We start from the raw sequence: 21,476 nt of genomic DNA on the forward strand, positions 1-21,476 counted from the left end.
ACAAGACGTAGCCAATAGACATGCTACGTTAACAGAGGGCATCTGAATTCGTATGTTAGGTGTCTTATTAAATTGAACTTGAAGCAAACGTTCGAGCTTATTTCAGTTCTGAAGTGTTATGTCCGGTCAGATCTCAATCGGGTCAGATAGTTCCTACATACTGACGTATTTATTTAAATTTGATTAAGTTTAATCTTTTTACGTTATCCTAAACAGTAGCTGTTATACCTGTAGAGCCTATATTCTGTCTAACATGAGGCGTGTCCCAATAAAGAGCATGGCGCATGTGCTGTAATTAAATAAATCCCAATATAATAGCTTATCTTAGAACCAGTATGTCGATAATTTAAATATATTAGCATTCTCTAGAGTAAATGTTGATTTCGTTTGTAACAATAACACTCTATAGAAAAACCGTCCGCTCCAATATAAGTGTCTCAGAAAAAAATATTGCTTAATCTTCGTTTTGTCGTCGAAGGCTCAGCCAATAAATTCTCATATCACAATTGTATTAGAAAAAATGGCAAAATTTGGGGACCTATCCGTCTGAGATCCCAAAGATCAGACGTTAGATGATGGTGTTATCAGGTTTTTGCTTCCTGCAGATGGTAAAGCACAGATAACACCGAAATTTCTTATTCGATTTTTGGAGGCCGAACCATTGGAGAGCCTATAAGTAGCTTCAATTCGATCAAGTAGATAGGCTTCCGTATTAGTTCAGTTCAGTAAAATATAATTAATTTTTATATGTAGGTTACCAAGGCTATTATATCACAGTATTTCGTGATTCTGGAAGATTAAAAATAATATATCTTTGCAATGTTTAAAATGCTAGGTTCTTCGACAAGAGGAGACTTCCCATATAATATTATTATCCTCTACTTTGCGAGGGCGTTAGTGATTAATGCTTAGATTGGTGTGATACTGCGAGTGTAGTCACTATAGCACAAGATTCCAATTTCAAAAAATACTTTCAGAAATCATCCCTATCTTGTCTATTAGACTCTGACGATGCTGCGTCCGATGTGAACGTGTGTCTGATGGCAAATCGGTAGCGGACATCGACTTTCTGTACTACACGTTGTAACGGTACGTTTATTTAAGTTCATAAGCGGAAATCCGGGCACGCATTCACTACGCCAATAGCTTTAGAAGTTAGCGTCAATATAACAGTTAGGGAGATACGAGCGTGTTTAACTTCAGTTGCACTTCGAGGAGTGGAGTCGGACCTTTATCTGCGAATTTGTTTACAATCACCCACGGATATTTCAATGCTTAATACATGATTAGTTCTAACTGTATAGGACTTAGGACACAATGCCACATATAGAACACCCACGATGAACCACAGTCAGGCTTCGTCTTCCAACTATTTTTCCTTTTGCCTCAGTTACGGTTACGGTGCATTCACTACTGGTTCGATTATAGCCATTCGGATAAAATTGAATCTTGCTTACTACTAGTCTAGATTTGGCATTTGCTAATACTGCGCGAACCGCATCAATCGGAAATGCTCAGTATTATTATACTATAATATTTATAATAAAAATTGGTAAATATAATAGCATAAGTAGCGACTAAATATAATGCGTAGCACATGGCATCATTTCCAAAGCAAGTTTGATCCCAGCCAGCCGTAGCAGTTTTGGTATGCCTAATACTGAGTTGTCGAATCTTTATAGCGATTCTGCTAATTATAAACAATGTAGGTTTTGATACTGCAAATTACTGTGTATTGACTTGTAGTGTCACTTACTTTTGTTCTAAATACAACTTTAAACTTAACATACACACCAATACTTTTTACAGACTGCCTCTTTTCCAGGGCCCGCTGAGCAAATTGCGCCTCGCTTTACCTCTACAAGAATATAAGTAGAATACTGACCACTGTTATCGACGTGCTACCCGCCATGCGATGAGGGCTGATTAATCGCTACTCTTAGCCTTGGTTTGCTGCTGAGGGTCCTAAACGGTCCTAAACATTCAAACAAACCGCTCCCTTGTTATCTCCGCAAATTGTGCTTATGTGTCTGTCTACCTATCTAAACCAAACAGGTACTGGCTAGCGCCCACCGACGGTCAGAAAACTGTTAGGTTTACCAATTTCGATCTGTTTTTTGCCCACAGGGCCCTATTTGAAAGCGTTTCTTGACACTGAACTCACTCAGGTTAACTTCTGTGATGTATAACCATTGCGACATTAGTTGAAGCCTTGCACCGGTAATAGGTGACTGGCCTATGGACGGCAGCAAGCGTTCACTCACATCCCACATGTTGTTATTTTGCTTGCTTTGACGGGGCGTGGGCCCAGAGGGGCAGTAAAAAGTGAGAAAAGGATGAAAGCAGTAGCACCGGGGGGTGGAGATTGGAACAGGCTCTCTAGGTGGGAGCCAAGCGAGGGTGGCGAGATTTAGGCCAGAGGTCCATATAGGGCATCCACGCCAGCAAGTCATTAAGGCCTATTAAGGCCTAACGCAATTATTTAGAGTCTACGGCCATCGTTCCCGCTTAACTGCTGGCGCTACGCCGCTTAGCTCGGTGATCGCTATTCGCACTGTGCCTTTCTAACGTACTACCACCAAAAGCAGCGTCCCTATGCACCATCGCCATACCTCCCATAACCACTCTAACTCCACCCTTTCGCCGTTTTACTTTATGCCCCATCGCGGCTGTTGTTGTTGTTGTCGTTTTCTACTATAATATGCTTCGCGACTGAGGTAATAGTGGCGGATCTAACACGTTGCGGGCACTGTCAGAAGCCGTGGCACATATGCAAACGTCTAAAGGCGTTAAACGCGCTCGATTGATCGAAATCTTTATAATTTTTACACATTTACTACTCTTTTACAATGCTCCATCACAATGACGTAAGGCTCCAGCAGGACTTCTTCTCTTGTAGGCCGTTCGAATATTTCTAGAAACTTTCTAGTGATCTGTAGAAGGCCGCACGATCAGAAGTTGGAGCAGTTTATAGAGCGAATACACCTTGAAGTGCCTAGGAAATTTCAACTTCATATAAATTCCGTGAGTTTATTTGTTTGATTTTTTAAGAAAACGTATTCGCACACAGCCACATTAGGCCAATTCAAGTAGAACAAACGGCGTATGGGTTACACGTAAGTTACTTCGGTTACACATAAGATGCGGCCTTGAAAATTCTATGTTTTACCCGATTTTTACTAAATTGCACGCAAATATTCTAAGAATAAGATTTTTTAAATACTCTATAAACTCGTTTCGCAAAAATATCAATCTTTTATTTATTTTATTAAGTCAATTTTACTATTGTTAGCCATATTTATTTTTGTTTATCTTGTATTGTAAACATACGTAAAGATGTATTGGTTTAGCAATATTAAGATAAGCCCCTCGTTTTCCAAACGATATTCCAGAGGCTCACGACATTGAGGGCAATACAGTGAATAATTTATACGAAAATTTGTTTGAAGCAGGAGCGTAGTTTGCCTGGTTAGCGGCACCCAACGAGTTCATCCCATCTATATTTACTGCACAATATAGCAGCCGTAAGGCTGATTTAAAAAATAAAGGTACTGTTCATATCCCTAAATAGCTATAAGCAAACTTATTTGTCAAGATGGCATTCTGATTCTATCCTGCAGAGACATTATTAACCAGCTATACAATGGAATAGGTCCTACAGATTTTTGCGCTTCCATTCTTGTCAAAGCTATGACTTAGTTCAACTCACCCTATAATCCTTAACATCCAAGTATCCTAAGCATGTTGAAACACCGAAGCTTAATCAACTATGGCGGTATTGACGCGAGCACGCTAATATAGCAGAGGCTTTAAGGTTTCTCGATAGAGACGATAAAGCGAACTCAGTAATACCACACATTGCCAGAATTCAAGAATCTTCAATGGCAAATTTCTTACAGCTAAATTTGTTCTGACCTAAATTTGTTTGTGACCTAATTGTGGTTTATAAGCCTACAATAAGTGAGAAAAATGTTATGCAATACCTCTTCTGTTTGGCTAACATTAAATAAAGTTAAAGAAATAAGCAACGTGATGCACAGAGTTATGGGCAAAAATAAGAAAATGCATTAACTTCTAATTTTTTTGGAATCTTTCAAAAAAGAAATACGTTACGCTCATACTAACAAGGTATATTTAATCGCTGAAAGTTATGTTTACTCTGTATCCGTGAGGTTCGTTAGTTGGCAATATTCCCGGACTAAATTTTTACCCTACCATTTCGAATGAATTTGCGCTATCGAAACGAAGGCCATACACCTCTTGAAATACGTCTGTAAACTCTTATTGCGTACGTCGATAATGAAATGCTTTGAGTGAGCACTTTAATAGATAGCTTCTTTGAAAATACTTTTAGCATCTTGCTAATGACAAAAATCTTCTATTCTATGAGAAAAATATTCTTGACTCCGACAACAAGCAGACCCGTGTGACGCGAGACCTGCAGCTTTCAGTCTCGTTAACATCTGAGCATCTGCCGACTAAGTTAAAAAAAAACACTGAATACGATTTTATATCAATCGGTATACATATATATATATATATATATATATATTACATAACGGTTACACATTCGGTATCGATATGTTTTGCGTAACGCAGATCGTATCGGTAAGATGGGGTAACTTATAGGCATTGAGGTTTCATAATACAACTCTAGGCCAAATTACCCTGTTTTGTTCCAAAATATTAATCTGTAATGCCTAATATGGTAAAATATTTTTTTGCTTTTCATATGACTTCTTTTTTTGCATTGATCTACGAGACGTCTCTGTATTTAAGCGAGCAACCTAAATACACAACAAGTATTTTTTTTCGCTCAGACAAGTAGCCCCTTTTCCATAGTTGCAGATATCCATCCGCACCTCGTATTTTTATCGTGAACAAGCGTCATTACTACATGTGAGATTTCCCCGAAAGTATAGGTTCTTGAAGCGCACCTTTTTTTATATGCCAATACGGGTAGCTACTACTTGAGGTGCATGCAGGACTAGGTCCACTCGTGGACGGTGGTGACTAAGCATGCAGTTGCTGTGGGATCGCATCAACGAACAGTGTTCGAAAAATGAAGCTCACTTAGGTTACCGTAGAGTGTGGCTGCTTGTATTGTGAGCTCCAACAAGCCCGTTGTTTTTCTATGTTAACGGCGCCGAACCCTTCGGTTTCGAATCTCCTATATATTGTCAACAGCCCCGTGTTAGTAAACACCGTTGGGCCACGAACAAGTAAATACAATACATAGTATGTAGATTTAAGTGGCTGTAAGAGTAAAAAAAAATGTACGTATAATTCGATAAAAAAATAGAGAAGCAAATAACTACATTCAGACAAAAAACACTACTAGAAAAACAGTGGGAAAAAATCACTCATATACCCCGTGTTGTACCCTGTATCTATTGGCAGCTGCGTAAAAGTTCATCGTAAGAATGTTTGGTAAGCACAACATTAATATAAATAGCTTCAAAGCACGAATATGTCCAACGTTGTTACAGGCGTCGTATGATTTAGTCTAAATGAACGCAAGGCATGCCACCCGCGCTGGTAAATATTGTACGTTATATAGAGTTGAGAAACAAGATAGAAAGTTAATCTGTGTCAATATAGCCGCTATCTCAATGCACGCGCCCGTTGGCGACATTGACATCGATCACTCTGGACGTAGATGAACGGAACGAAGACAGGGCACTTACCTAAATATCTTCTGACAGCGTAAACTATAGTAATAAGTGATTAGAGGTGTTTTCGTTGTCTCGAATGCTTGCCGATTTTGCCGAACGAATCATTTATATCCATTATTTATGGGGTAACTATTGAACTATTCGACTGTCGTCTTCAAAGGACTGCGTCGTATTGCGAAGTCATTGAACACGTACGTCGTGTTACTCTCTGAAAAAAAAACCCATTTGTCACAAGGCACAGGACATGAACTGTGAGATAACCCTGTGGTTTCCTCATGTAGCAATCACGCTTTGATTCTGTTCAACGATGTCAAGGACAGTAGCGGACTACCTAAAACCTTGATCTTCTAGTTAGAAATTTTGAATGAAATTTCTTAGTTCCCTCTGGCTGTGCCGTTGTGACTTACGACTGACTCGTATATCATTTGCGAGTGTGCTACGACCGTAGCAGCTGTAGCGTGAACGACATTGCGAGGCTTACCGGGTTCCTGTTGGAACCGCTTCGTTCGTTTCGAACCCTTTGTACGGCCCAAGTCCAAAAGGTCGTCACCTAAAGCGGAGGTTAACCTATGCAAAGGCTAGGATCTACAGAGAATACGTGGACGTGCTTTGTAGGCGACCTGTGCAAATCTCACATATACAGAGTTGAATCTCGCCCTATAAAGGAGGACATCATAGGTCAAGCAAAGTGGATAAGCAAGATTATTCGATGGCCAGATGAAGGTTTTTCATTCATCAATTTATTGATGGTTAAGGGTCGACTTAGGTTGGCCAGGACTAAAACTGTCCAAGATGCAGTTCTGCTACTTCGGTTTGTACTAATCTAACATGAGGCCAATTGCCTATACGACTGCGTAGAGCGGTCCAGTCGTTATTCTTCTTTTGAATCTAAGCGTGTCATTAATGTAGGCCTGGTAAAACGTAGCACTCTACATCAATCTAGTTCATAAATCATGTCTCCTCTTAATTTAGGCCTCCTGCTCCAGGAATCAAATTTGTGAGCTAAAATATTTTCTCAAAATAAAAGACTAAGTATTATCTGGCACCCCTTCACTTCTTAGTAAGTACCAGTACTCTAGATGACATTGGCACTATGGAAAAGCTTTATCTTTCTGAACGTACTTATGCTCATCGCTGTCTTGCATGTAGCGCTAAAAGATATATTACTGGCTAATTAAGTCCAGTACTTAACTATGCTTTTAATATTGGAACCGTCTGCTGGGAGATTTCACTTGGTTTTTTCACGTCGAATATGTAAACAGTAAGGAATTTTATTCGACAGCGTCCGCTAAATTTATCTGAATTATTCTTCTATATAGAACATATTTATAGAGGGGCATTGTAACAATCGCCATAATAACCAATTTCCGGAGCTGAAACTTGGACCAGTGATGGCCGCACGCTCATGGTTGTCATGGTAACACGCTCAAGCAGATGCACACCTGGCCGGAGCCGCTATAGAGAAATTAATAGTAGGCATCTTTCAATAAAACAATGATTGCAAGTTATTCCGTAGTCGTAGACAATACCTCACTTGGCCGACCCTCAGCATGGAGTGTCCCACACCTTTTATATACTCTTTCTCATTTTACATATACTCTCTCTCAGGAGTCATAAACAGGGACACTAAATATGATAGTACAGCCCAAAATAATGTTCATCTTGATAAGGGTTGTACAATAAAATTAACGAATCCAACATGCAAACGAAAGCTTATACCGATGTTAACTATGCTCAATACGATAATTGTTATTTAAGTATAATTTTAAGAACTATCACTCTTCAACTACCTCTGTAGTATATACCTATTTTTACGAACTTTTCAGTCACGTTTTAGTTACACGTACTAATCAATCGTTCGGATCGCATCTGATGACGAACAGATACACGACGAAAAAGAGCCACCTCTTTTCAGATACTTTTCTGATAAGGTCTCACATCGAAGATCTGATCTTACTCTGATATAGAGATCGACGCAGAATGATAAGTTTCCACTTACTGGATCCCTATGCTTTAAAGGCTACTGACATTTAGGGAAATATCAAGGGATAGATGTAGATCAAATGGAAGTAACCAACCTTAATGAATAAGTAAATATGTGTCACTTACTCTGACGAGAGGATGTTCGGGCGCATACACCCGTAGCAAAATGGCGAGTGGCTGAGAGCGAAAATTCGACAGTCATAACAGTCTCGACGTATTCCGCCTCTGGAAAAGATGAGGCCACTCGGCTCGTTGCTCTTGTTAGGCGTTTGTAGGCGGAAAAAGAACTACCGAAGAAACGGTACACCCTGTAGTGCGGAGGCGATTTTCAAAAGATTTCGAAACCAATAAATCGTAAAGAGCAACTTTTGCCGATTTGCATAGTATTAAATAACATAATAATTTTTGAAAACAAATAACGCAAGGCGTTTACATGTCGATAGGGTTGATTGACTCGCAATAGTAGTAGTAATAGCAGTGAGCGTGTCCATTGCAGTATCTCTATGCAGGAAAAATAAACGAATCCTACATTTTCCATTCTTTGATCTTGATCTATTTCGATAAATAGGCTCGTTGCCATCGTACATTCACGGCATTCGCTTTTCTACTGAACAAGAAATCCATTACGCTTTATATACACTATTTGTACGATGACAGACGCGTGTGTGAAGCTGAAGAATGGATGTATACCAATATTGGAAATCAATTTTAAAGATAAGTCAATAAGAATTGGCGAGGCCGTCATCGTCCGAAGACGTTGCATTTGTGCAGCTTAGTACCACAGAGTCGACACTGCGCTGTGTAGACTTTCCCGACGCGAGCGATTTACCGCGGATCTGGCGAGCGAGCGAGCGAGCGCGCATGCATGCAACCGCTTTGCTGAGCATGCAGACAAACGAACAATCGTCCGTCCTTCTGTCCTCCAATATTGAGGATCAGTCTCTGGATGAAAGATGTTCCAATACCTTCAATCATGCGCCGCTTCGAATAAGAGCTACATTATTTTCGTCCCCAGTGTTTATACTATGAGTACAAACAGTAGCAGCATTTCATTCTCAAAGATATTAATCCATTTGTCAACCATTTGGATAACAAGTTGCGCTCCAACATTTAGCGTTTGTCATTCCTTCATTAGATGTGTTACCACGAGAGGCCTTCGAATTAGGACAAGTATGAGCAGTGTTGCTGAAAGACCTGCCTTGCTCCAGCTGTAAAGTCCAATCAATAGAATCCGCTGGCGAAGGCCAAGAATATGTTATAATCACGGAACAAGGGCAGCTTGTTGTCAATAATTTTTCTCCGATGGCTAGATCTTCGTGTCGTAACTTAGATTTCATAGAAATGACATTAAGTTAAAATTACGTAACGTATAGAGGCAATGATTCATTTTATATTTTCATTCGTCTAAGTTTAATGGGATATATGTCTTTGCCGAACTTGAAACTCATAGCTCTGATGTAAAATAAACAATGAAGAGTAAATAAAAAGGCGTACATTTTATAATGAACACGAACCGTTCGTGTTCTGAACAGAGTCAATTTCTATGCGAAGTGCAGTACGAGCTATATATCTTTGACAACGCATTCGTGTAAGTCGGATATGCAAATATTATTCTAGAAAAGCATATAGGGACCAAAGTGTTACCATTTCTCTGCTCTACGAAAGGGCCATGTGTGAAGACAAAATGCTTGTCCGAGAACTCCTGGAGGCGCCCAGGCACAGGCCCAAAGTCAAACGTCAAGAATACTAACTTAAGATAAGAATAACTATCTTTATATAGATAATTTATTGTGCAATATTTTTTCACATAAATTACTAATTGAAAAAAAAAATTTACATGAAAGAGATACGTTTGTTAAGCAGACGCGTTACGCAGCTTGGTGCCTGGCGAAAAGAGTTTGACGTTTACCCCTATTATGCAGCGTATGAATCTGAATTAGTCTGATTTCGTGTAGCGCATGCTCTACGTCTCTTGAGAATTGTGCTAGGAAACAAGAGTCTGAGGTGGTCCAAATTTGTGAAGCCGAACAAAGCGTATAGCCTGATGGCTTTTCTATGGCAAGTCGAAAAAAAGTATTGTTAATTTTAAGTTCGCCTCTGGCGATTTTCTCGTAGATTTGATTACGTACTCGCTTTTATTTTTCTCCTGTGACGTTTCTCGTCAAAACACTCGTTTTTTTACTGTGACAGCAAAGTCCCGCGTGATTAGCTGATATCGTGTGATTAGGTTCGCGATAAAGCATCCCTCATATCCTTTGGATGCTTCCATCATGAAACATGGTTTAGGGAAGTAGAATATGGTGTGAAGAAGCAGGCATCTGATTATGACTTCAATTACTTTCGCTGTTACAATAAGGGTGATTTGTGTTCATGTAGCCGGTGTGGGGAAAACGGTGGTTGCAGCGACAGCGAGTGCGAGCGACCGCCATTATGATGACCTTTATGTCGTATAGCATCTGGAGGTGCAGGTCTACACGTAAGTTCCTGCATCGCCAATCAGAGAAGCGCAAGAAGTCTACCAGTGACCTTAAGCCCCTGACAACCCTTCGAAGCCATTCGCTGCATAAAATTCATCTACGTTCACTAACTCATTTAGCATCGCCTGCGCTTGCTTGGTGAGCTCGTTGAGCTAGCTATTACTCGAGCATAGCTTAAGGGATTAGCTTGTGTCCATTTTCTGTGGCGATCGAACGAGACCGCAGCCCAGTCAGTAGAGTCGGGAGGCGGAGACGAGCGGTGCAGCTGGCCAGTCTCCAACCGTATTTCGATGGAAGATGAAGACTAGAGCATCATTGCGTGCTACGCTTTTTTCAATTTCGTACTTACCGTCATGACATCTGCGTCCAGTATACTTAAACAATTCAGATTCAACAAAATTCAACAATAAGGATAATTCAAAATAAGAGTAATAAATAATAATGCAACAGCATCGCAACGAAGCCTTCGTAAGGACAGAGAATAACTGTAGCTGGCTGTAGATGTAGTTGGTAAATTTAGACGAAAATTGGTATATAACAACGACAATGTTGTCAGAACTGGCGTTACCTTGTTAGACAACAGGAAGGTAAATTATTTACGGCTTGTTGTCCCGGCAGTAAAAATGTCGACGGACGACAGAAGGACTCGGTATGATAGTAACTGCAATATTAACTAAGTAGACCCACCGTATCGGTGATGCCTTGTCGTAATTAGAGTTTTACTACAACCACCCGATGCGAAAAAAGACTGTTGCCACTAAGAGTTGATTAGGGAAATAGGTTTCACAAATTTAATTTAGATTAGGTTTATTCGAATAATCAGATATCCGACATTGCTATAAATTTAAGGACGCCCGAACTGTAAATAAATGAGTTGCAATAGCAAAATGTTGAAGGCAGAGACTGTACAATGAGTCGCATTACCACAATTTCTTTTTATTCCGACTTTGTCGCTCAAACGTCGGCGTGATACTGAAGTTAAGGTAAAGTTGTTGGATCTTTAGACCTCTTCTTCACGTTGAGCATAATCCGCTCTGTTTAGAGTTTAACCGTGTTGCTTGCTTCGATCTTGCCGAATGCAGTATTAAAGTACATTGCCGCTCTACTTTTAGCTAAAGCTAGCAGATTTTCAGGTCGCAAAAATGCTTCGCTCTTTTCGTTTACGAACGGAATGGAAAGTGGATCAATAAAACTAATAATCTATTTACCAACCGCGTGAGCAACGCATATATCCTAGCTCTACGTTAAGCCTCAAAATCACGTCGTTGCTATAAGGGAACTTACAACTTTTTTTTTAAATCCCACTTTGTAAATATTATTGACAAAGTTAATTCTACAAGTACTTATTATAGCCAATTTTTGTTGCAGATTAGCTTTGGCTGGTCATTGTCATACACATATATGTCTTATAGCCATAGATAGTTGCTGTGAAAATGATAATTGCTAGCGCGCGTGGTTTTAGGCGGCAAGATAGGCTCGTTAGCCTCCGTTAACCGTTATCTTCTGTGAGCTACAGAAAGCTGCTACCTAATGAGCCCACCAGCGATACATAATGGTTTATTCCCATCGACCCATTTGCAATGACCCATTTGCAGAAATGCAATGCAATGACGAAATATTGGGCTGACAGGCATCTGGCAGACATTAAAATTTTTGAAAAAACATTTTTGAGCCTTTTTTTTTCAGCCAGTTAGGTTAGAATGATTATTGCTTCATGTGTAGTAGAAGTATATTCCTCCATTCGTCACACTTTTGTCCCGGTACTCCTGCGGTTCCTGAACAGCTATTTGCATTTCCGTTCGTAGTTTCTTTCTATATGTAATCGACAATGGGATATATTTGCCCATTGATTGTCCTTTGTGGGACATGGAAAGCGTCGTAATCACACGGATTTAAATCGTCGGCTGAAGCCAATGGGGCATATTTCTTCGCTCGATTCAGAACACCGCGATGAGGTCTGCTATTGTCAAACTGCGCGCTTTCGATTGCCATGCCAATGGTGCTAATGAGTTTCTTGAGAGATTTGCGATAGCGGATTGTTTTCGTTGTTTCATTTGTGGCGAGAATTTTTAGTAGAAGACGCTCAAATCTACCCGATATAGTCGACGAGCCTAATTCCTTTTCAGAGCGACGTTCCGGATCGCTTTCCGGCTTAGGGTAGAGACTGAACCACGCCTTATCTATGGTAACTGAGAATCTATTTTTTTACATAGTGTCCGCGTTTTCAGTGTTTGAGCTATGTTCTTTATCGTATTACATGTGAAACGCCAATTTTGACCGGCACAGCCTTAAAGAGGTTGCTTTTGTAAAAAGTCGCCTTGATTATGGTAATACGTATTGCCCTTCGGGTTGCAACGTCTAGTCACGTTCACGCTAACTTTTAATACTCTAATCTCCGTTTTTGAAACAACTGCACTATTCACGTATCGGGCTTTCGCTATTTTCTTAATGTGTTTGTCAATCTTCGATGAGTTTTCACAGAGTTATGGCCTTTGAGGAACAAAACTTCGCCAATGAGCGTAGATTTTCGAGACAATATGTTTTTCTTCTAAACATATTCCTCTTAGAACAAACTCAACCGGCTCTCATTTGCAAACTGTTTCTGGAAGACTGGAGTATTTACCGGCTAAACTATTTGCTAGCGACGCTTAGTTCAAAACTCATCCAATTTGAAAGACCGTCGAATTCGCTTATAACAGCCTAATACGTCGTTCTACTCTCCACCGTTTATATGGAATCAATTGTGTAGCGTTAGACGCAATCTGTCGTTCAGAAGATAAGGCACTCTTGAATCTGTAAGGCTTCAGTTTGTCTTCCTTTCATTAATCCCGTTTAGCCTGTTCTATCCGTGTAGCTCTCGCGGCCGGGACTGCTGCAGTTCGCGGAAAAAATGGTCGGACCGATGCTGTTGGAAATGATCGGATGGGCGGACGTGCGAGGGATGGAAGGAAGCACCACGCGGGAAAGTGTTTTTGGTGACGGCAGCTGCGAGTGAAACTGCTACAGCGCCAGAGCGGCTTCTGCAAAGTGCAAAGTGTCTTTTTGCTCACTCGGTGTTCGCTTGGTTCACATGTGGCTGACGCCGCCATTGCCACCCTTCTACTTTTCTTTTTCCTCGCAGAGGATGCCTCGAGCTTCTACATGCTTGGTCGCCTGTTTGTTCTGTGGGCCTTCCAACAGCCTGCCGCTGCTGCTGCTGCTACTGCCTGCGGCTCGGCTACAGGCCGCGTCCTTTTTTCCAAGCTGACTTGGGGAATTGAATTCTCTGAAGAGCAGGGAAAGAAAGGCCAAGAGGGCTTCAGAGAGCCACAGTACTAACTTTAGTCCAAATCAGTTAGACCAGAAGGCCAACTGGGAAATTTGCGCTTGTCTAGGGTTTTCCCAAATCGACACAGCTGTAATTTTCACGATTTTATGGTTGAGTCGACGAAGTTTCCGGCACCATAGTTAATTTTGGTTCTCATGGTGAACATCTGAATACGCTTGCATGGCAATTGTAGCTACTGGATGAAGACAAATGCAGAAGCGTTCCTAGTTAAGCCGGCAATGGAACCGAGCGCCATAGCAACACTGTGGCATTTCATTTGAGGAAGGCCCAGAAGCTGCTCAGTTCCCTTTTTAGTGCATTACGAACGTTCGCTTCTTCTTTAGGTTGACTCTACCTGGCGGCACAGCCTAAGCCCCTCACAGTTTACCCAGCCAGCACGGTTGTCAGCTACTCCACTACCTTATCCAGCGGCACTAGTCACCATTCGGCTTGTTGCACAGTGATCGCATCCAAGTGGTTGCATACATACTGGTATAGGCGCATCCTGTTTCGTTCGCTCTCGTACGCTCGTAGTGGCGCATAGCATGGAAGCGCGGGGAGATTTCATCACATACACCCTCCCTACCCCTGCATCCCTCCTAGATTCGGCCACTCGCATGTGGCAGTTGCTACATCTTCTCGACTTTCGCAGGCTTCACCGTTGTACCTCGTTGACCCTGCATCAGGCATACTCAATTTAAGTTGACTTGAATGAGAGCAACATGGGGCCGTATTAACGTCCAAACTTTTCGTGCTTAATGGAAACTAAAAGTTTGTTTTACGCGCTCTGTAAATTGTTCCTTTGTCGACCCTATGTGTGAAATGCCTCGAAAGTGCTTAAGCTATCTGCTTGCTTGGGGGGGGGGGGGAATCAGGGCATTTCCTGTTGAGAGTGATATCCTTGGAAATGCGCAGAAAAACTAGTAGAATTAAAAATGTATTAGTTTGCTGTACAGGGAAATTTGTAAGTCTTTGGGAAGCATATCTATCTGCTTTTACTTTCCAATTAATAATGCGCATCTAGATGCTGCAAAACAGGTAGAGGAAAAAGCCTTCGAACAGTCAGCGTTCCAGTCCCATAACTCGTCATTTTCTGGTGGTCTCGATATTCATTCGAACCCTTACTCGGTTTGTTTCTGCTGTCTCAGATATACATTCGTTTAGATTGCGGTCTTTGTGTATGACAGCCGTGTATTATCTTATAAACACATACAAATGTTGTGTATGCTTTCCATGAAATCTGGAATCCATGGAGAAAGTAATGCAAAATTTCATTACTTGTAGTAACAAGCGTAGTAGAAACTTAGTATCTCTCTTGCTGCAAATTGCATTAAGATTGTTCTTTTGATAATAGGTACAAGGACTTATGCTCACCTGTCTGTGCATCTTAAATGCCTAGTTTATTATCAACAGTCCTTGTAGCCTGTAACAACTACTTATGGACAGATTTCTATATAGCATAGATATCTTTGATTGTTATAAGTTGAAGCCATGTTTCAAGGTTATGAGAAATATGTCGATAGGTTCCTGAGTTTACATGCGAGTATTGCAGATCTGAATGCGATTATTAGTGACGCACACTCCCCCCAATGACTCCTAGAATAAAAAGGCATGCTTATTTAAACTGCCGATGTCTTCTACTACAGAAAACACTTTAGCACAGGACGCACTGAGTCCTGTCTAAAACTGCAGTCTTTTTTCAATGTGACGTTTACCACGAAAAGAGATTGATTTTATACAGCTCGTTAAGTCACTGTTTATCAGGTTAGGAACCGCGCAGAATGGGACGCGTATCTGCCGATAAATCGGTCAAATCCTGAGGCACGTTGCAGAGAGCATTGAACGATCAGTAGGACTCGCGCGGGATCCCAAAATATGAAGATTAGATTGCCGCTAGATAATTGAGAGGCTGAGTCTGGGGCAGTGTTCACTGCAACGCTATTCTAGCAGTTGATCATGATGACCATAATAATAATAAAGTTGACACGATTAGTTTACATAGACAAACGCATTCGACCATGCCTAGAGAGTACACACAACATCGCGGTCAGCATTGGACACACAATAAAAATCACGGTCAATTCGTGTACGGTAAAGGATATTAGCACGATAGATAATATTGTTGGGAAGTATGGGCATTCGATTAGCAATTCAATGGGCAATTAAACCAAAAACGGGTTTCCTTCATGGTATCACTGAATGTACGATAGAAAATTTGTCAGGTTAACTAAGCCTGGGGCAGATGTCGCGGATTCTGACCTAGACGCACCTCACAGTATGTGCTGCAGGAAAAAATCCCTGCTCTTCCCCAATCATTCCCATTGTGATGTAGGCTTCTATCTCTCCGTGTGAATGTTCGAAACAAAGCTTTACAGAAATCTATTGAAGGTGGTCGTATATAGAACAGAGTCTTTCGCATACGCGCCAAAGCATAGCATTGATCATTATACAAAATAGAGACATGTCTCACTATTGCGTTCTATTAAAACTAGTTCACTATAACTAAGACGTAAAACCTAACATCTAAAACAATGCTGTAAACGATACCGAAACAATACCGGATGGGATGAACGGCGAGAATAACGACCACCTAGATTTAAGCCGTTCTCTCTGCAAGCTCAACTGAGGTTTCCAATGTTATTTTGGGGCGATAAGAAGAAAACTTAGTAACCCGTTATTGGTCAAACGATTACGAACCATTATTATCGAAATGTTCAAACACTAAAACTCTATTCGCTACTGTTGTATCATATATAACATTCAGATAATAGCTTATTTGAGTATTTTGTTTTTAGTTTGATGTTTTAGCTTTTGATGTTTTTTTGGTTTGATGAAATGATAGGCTATTTCCCATTACGATTTCTATAACTTTCATGTTCGATTTAAATGTGTATGTAGGTGTGTGTAGCGAGGAACATGACTCCTAATCTATTTTAGGGTGTAGTAGCTTTTGCTGTCTTCAATGCCGGGAGAATTTCCTTGTCCATTGTTATACAATGCGGGCAGTCAGTGGCACGAACCACTAAACATTCCTCCTTTAAGGATTGTCTTTCAGTTCCCGTTGGGTTGATAGATCGGAGACCAGAACAGGAGAACAGGGGCGGGTGGAAAAGGGGTGCAAGGTTATTTCCATCGACCGATTCTTTTCAGTATTGGCCCTTTTTTTTTTACTGTACATAATTGCGTTGGCTTGACAGCAGCTCTGATAATGCAACACATCGACCTCGATCTACTAGTACAAGTATTCGCGATAGTCCAAGCTTCTTCACTATATTTGATTTACAAACAGACCCGCACTCGCATAGAGCTCTCGTGGACCATAGTTTGTAGTCAACTAGTGAAGTTTTACTGGCTTCATTACCTTCATTATTTAGAAATTGAACTGTATCATTCATTGTCGTAATTTTCCCTAACGGGCGCGGCCTGTCGCTTTATATATATGCATACATATATATATATGATTCAATTTTTGTGTTCTCACGCAGACCCTACTGTGTTTGCACTACAATGACAGGCACAAGTCGTTTTTAAATGTTACGTTCAGGCAGACGTCTAGCTATCGTCGCGTTGACTACATATGCCCCTAGGCAGGAGAAGGTAATATTACATTACACATATTAAGGAAGAATTTATTTGGTTCAGGGTGGAAACTGTTACAAAAACGGGAGCAGTGTCGTGCATGGTACATTTTGTGATAATATCGTTGACAGCGCGGCATATAAGCGCTGCTCCTACAGGTAGTATTATTGAGAATTAGCCTAAAAATATACTTCAGAACTGAATAGCGACCTAGTACCTATCTTCTCGCTGATCTGTTGAATAAACGTCGTTCATTATACAGCTGCCGCTGAGAAGAATTTTCGGTCTTGTGCACCTTCATCCTCAGTGTACGTATGTTAAGCGCATCTAGTTAAATCGACATGTTGATGGGTACATTTATGTGTGTGGTTATTGGGAAGTCAGCAACAATTGTCTGCTACATCGCGGATAGTAGATTCGACAACGTAAGGCATCTGAACGGATCTGAATCGCCGTGCTCGAATAAGAAACGAATGGCCAAACACGATAGACGAAGGAGGCAAGTTAGCAAAGAAACAGAAAGCAACGAAAAGCACATTAGGCGGGGCCAGGTAGGGGGAAACGGGCAAAGCAAAAGGCTAGTGGAACATCTAAGGAGATCAACCTCAAGTAAGTTTCACGGGCGGACGGCTCAACGGTAGATGAATCTCGCAAGATGACTTTTATAGGTCCTCGGAATTAAGGGATGTTATAGCGACAGGGGTTTCGTCGAGTATAAGCAATCCGCAGTAGCGATAAAAATAACAGAAGTGGGAGAAAGCCGACTAAGAGACGCACCACCTGTTCGAAGCATAACGCGAAAGCAGCACAGCAGTATGACTCTTCGTATAGAGATATCATAAAAAAGGAACGAATAAAAACGAAACGTGAAGGTAAGGTACAACCATTACAGAACTATAGTACATTAATTGCTAGAACTGGTAATTTAGCCGTCGGCCCGATGATGAAACTATGTGTGCCCTCGCTTAGACTAAATAGAGCAAAGTACGCGCGTGATATGAACATGCAGAATTTTTATCGATTAAGCTGGACGTCTTTCATTCGATTTGTCGGATTTTCCCGAAATACACATAAAATTGTATTGTAATATATGAAGGCAATAAACAATCTAGTGGTGAAATAATGACCTAGGTCTCATTGATAATAGAATCGGCTATATCAAAGGGTATGTATCACTAGTAGGAAACTAATAGAAGGGCTAATGTATCGTAGAATTTTGGTTTCCGTAAGCAGTACGTTCCGCGAACAAAGCGAACGATATTTTTTCGAAATGCTGCAGAGTAGGAGAAATACACTTTGGCAAATGGAATAATTACGAATACAGTCTGGCGCTCCGACTGACAAGCCGGCTTTACGGTTACAAAAATACCCGATAAGTAGCACATAAATGTTACGACAGTTGGTAAATTTTCTTTACTTATAATCGCAGCATAACGCAGTCGCGTCTCTTAAACGAAACTCTTCAACTCGAAGTCATATGAAGAGAATATAAAACAAAAAATCAAAAATTAGCTTACCTGGTGGAAAGTTGGCTAAGTATTTTGAACGCCACAGTGCCGCGTGATTTTTTAAACATCCTGTATTTGATTAATGTGAATAGCCGGTATTATTTCTACTATGATAATTTTGAGCTAATTTAAATCAACACTACTAGATATTCGGCAGAACGTTATCCTGACTGTCATCGTTCGTACAGCTCGTCTTATTCGAATGTTCGCGCTCTAAAATCCGTTACGTACGCCCCAAAGGAATAATGGCCGCGGTATATTGAAAATGGTGCTATCTGGCAAGTCGCGATAAAAAAGGCCAAGTGTCATCCTGGGCGAAAAGGATCTGTGAAGAAAGCACGTTCGGGACCATAATTTGCATATCATACATTTAAAGAGCGCTGTATACGCATGATTACAGATTAACTATAAAAATACTTTTGTCAATATGAATGCTCCTCTATAAAATGGATGGAAAATATTCCTTCTGGCTAATTACAGTGGCCTTATTTCGACACTTACCTAGGTGACACTTGCGGACTTCAGACGTGGAAAAAGTGCCACAATTAAAAAATCTGTTGCGTCGCAGACCGAATCCCATAATAAAAGCAAAAAACTAACCATGCTTGTATATAAACCCATATAGAATTTAACAGTGATGCAAAAAATCAGCGTAGAGACTCTGTTATAATTTGAAAAAGAACAGCTTATATGCGTGAACTTGTCTACTATTAGAGCCTACAAAAGACGTCACAATTAAAGTTGTTCATAAGTCATCAAAATGTAATGTCTTTCCACATATTTTGTATATTATAGTGATCAATATATATTATAATAATATATATTATAGTGATTCGATACACGAGGGCGTGTTATAACGAGCCATACATAAACAGAGATATATATGTATATATATATATATATATAAATACATACATATGACATACTTCTTTTCAGGAAGTGGTGACCGCCAATTTTGCAAAAATTGATCGGCGCTAACGACTATCGCTACACAAAGTACTATCATAACCGATACTATAATGATGTCTACCACTGCTATTCGACACGCTCAGAGTCAAAAGTAATTAAATGATGGATTAAAATGAGGAATTGAAAAAGAAAAACGGGCGATTCACACATACACTTGCCTGCATTGAAGCGAAGTTTCGTGGGCAACTACTTACTTGATCGTTTTCTCATTAATCCCATATTTAGATTCATTGTTTGCTTATTTCTTGCCTGTCATCTGCCTTCTAAACGACCTTCGTTCTCGTCGCCATCTGCTCGTATTCCAATTCGGCCTGTGTATCCCGTGGGTGGGCGTAAAGTCGTACCACGCACGCCGTCATCATTCTTGTGTTCTTCATTTCCTTTATTTTCCTCTTCTTTCTTGCTACACTAACTGTAGATAGATGGCTGGACATTCGGCAAGCTTAGGTAATACATCTTTGGATCCTACGCAGCCACACGCTTCTTCGAGTTTTTCTACTAGCTTTGTTCACGAACGTTTCACTTCCATTTTTCCGCTCTATTCCGAGTGACGATATTTGTTTGCTGGAAAAAAGTGAAACACGTGTCAACGAACACAGCAGCTTATCGGATGAAAAGCTTAATCCCACAGAAGCGCTACCCTTTCACTAATCCTGTAGCAGCGTTGACGAAGGAGGTTTTGACCTTTCACCGGCATATTTCCATTTAGATTCTTTCGTATCTATGCCACCCTATCTCGGATCTTAAAACGTTAAAAGGAGCGGACGAACACGGACTTGTTTAGGGATAGGCCACAACCATAGTTCAGTCTGGTCAAGGAAGAAAGAGGCTAGCACGACTAAACGCTGCGAAGGTATTAGAAATTATTGGACTTTCCTATAGCATGTGCTGGGGGCATCATGTCCGCCTGGTGTAATCTCAAAATGAGTTGGCGTTCGCAGGACGCCGCTACGACGACAATAAGCCAACTACAAGAGCGACTTCATTTCTTTTGGTCTACAATTGCTATTACTGCTCCTATCGCTAAAGCGACTGGGGGTAACGAAACATGTTTTTTTATCTCATGTGTGCTGATTTGAGTAAGAATAAGTGAGACCGGGAAATGTGGTCGAGTAAGACCAGATTGGATCAGATCCATTCTCAAGGAGACGATTCTGACCGCTGCAAATGTTTCCAATGTATCATCGGTCGAACCGTAGCGGAAAAACTGAAGAGAGGGTACATGCGTGCGAGCCAATTGAACTAAAAGTGGCAAACGTTGGCAATTATAAAACCAATCATTATATGCCTTTCAGCTATATTTATATGGTTCTAAGAAGCCATATCGGCCGCACCCACTGCAACACTGACCATCTTTTGCCATTAGACGAGCGAACAGTAAACGCTCACTTTGTTGTAGACAAGTGTGAATCTATACAGAAAGCTAGTATCGAACTAATGTTTGCTTTTTCGTAAAAGCTCGCACCATTCCGGCTTTCTTTTCTTTCACGGAAAAAGAGGGCCCCTCTCGTCTCGGGTTTAGCGTGCCGTTTTGTCCGTTTGCTCGCCTTCGCAGACGCCTCAAGAAAATTGGCCTGCCCGAACGAGGGACCGCAGCGCTTCGCTATTCCCAAGAAAAACATATGACCCTTTCATTGGTCGAAGCGGTCGTTTCGTTGGGCCGGAACTGTAAAATCAAATTTTCCAACAACTGCCGATATAAAATGTAAACAAGAAAGACAGCATAGGAAGACTGCCTCTGCTATAGGGTACGATCATGAGCGAAGTGAAGCCGAACCTTTATAGTTATTTCTTCGTCCTAAAATACTGGTAAAACTACAATAGTACTGCATCGTATTTCTTCACTTTGACCCTTAACCATTACTCTCTCGGTCAGCTTTGATTCTTTACAATGGCATATATATATATATATATATATATATATATATATATATTGCTCGTTTTACGATCGTCACCCGTTTAATCTTTTAAGCCTTCC

General features: G+C 40.7%; 1 long non-coding RNA gene across 4 annotated transcripts in view; it reads left to right on the forward strand.

Moving 5' to 3' along the window:
- Positions 1-21,476, forward strand: part of LOC111245756 (uncharacterized) — a 44,827-nt gene that overhangs the window by 9,392 nt on the left and 13,959 nt on the right. The window contains exon 1 of one of the 4 annotated variants that reach the window (XR_015321482.1): positions 988-1,089. The exons of 1 other annotated variant lie outside the window; for it this stretch is intronic. This is a non-coding gene — a long non-coding RNA (uncharacterized LOC111245756). Of the gene's footprint in view, positions 1-987; positions 1,090-2,888; positions 3,025-21,476 lie in introns of those variants that run through there. 2 more of the 4 variants (XR_002671454.2, XR_002671453.2) reach the window with 2 other exon arrangements.

The sequence above is a fragment of the Varroa destructor genome, unplaced genomic scaffold (genome assembly GCF_002443255.2).
Source record: "Varroa destructor unplaced genomic scaffold, Vdes_3.0 BEIS01000002.1, whole genome shotgun sequence".
In the NCBI taxonomy this organism is placed as follows: domain Eukaryota; kingdom Metazoa; phylum Arthropoda; class Arachnida; order Mesostigmata; family Varroidae; genus Varroa; species Varroa destructor.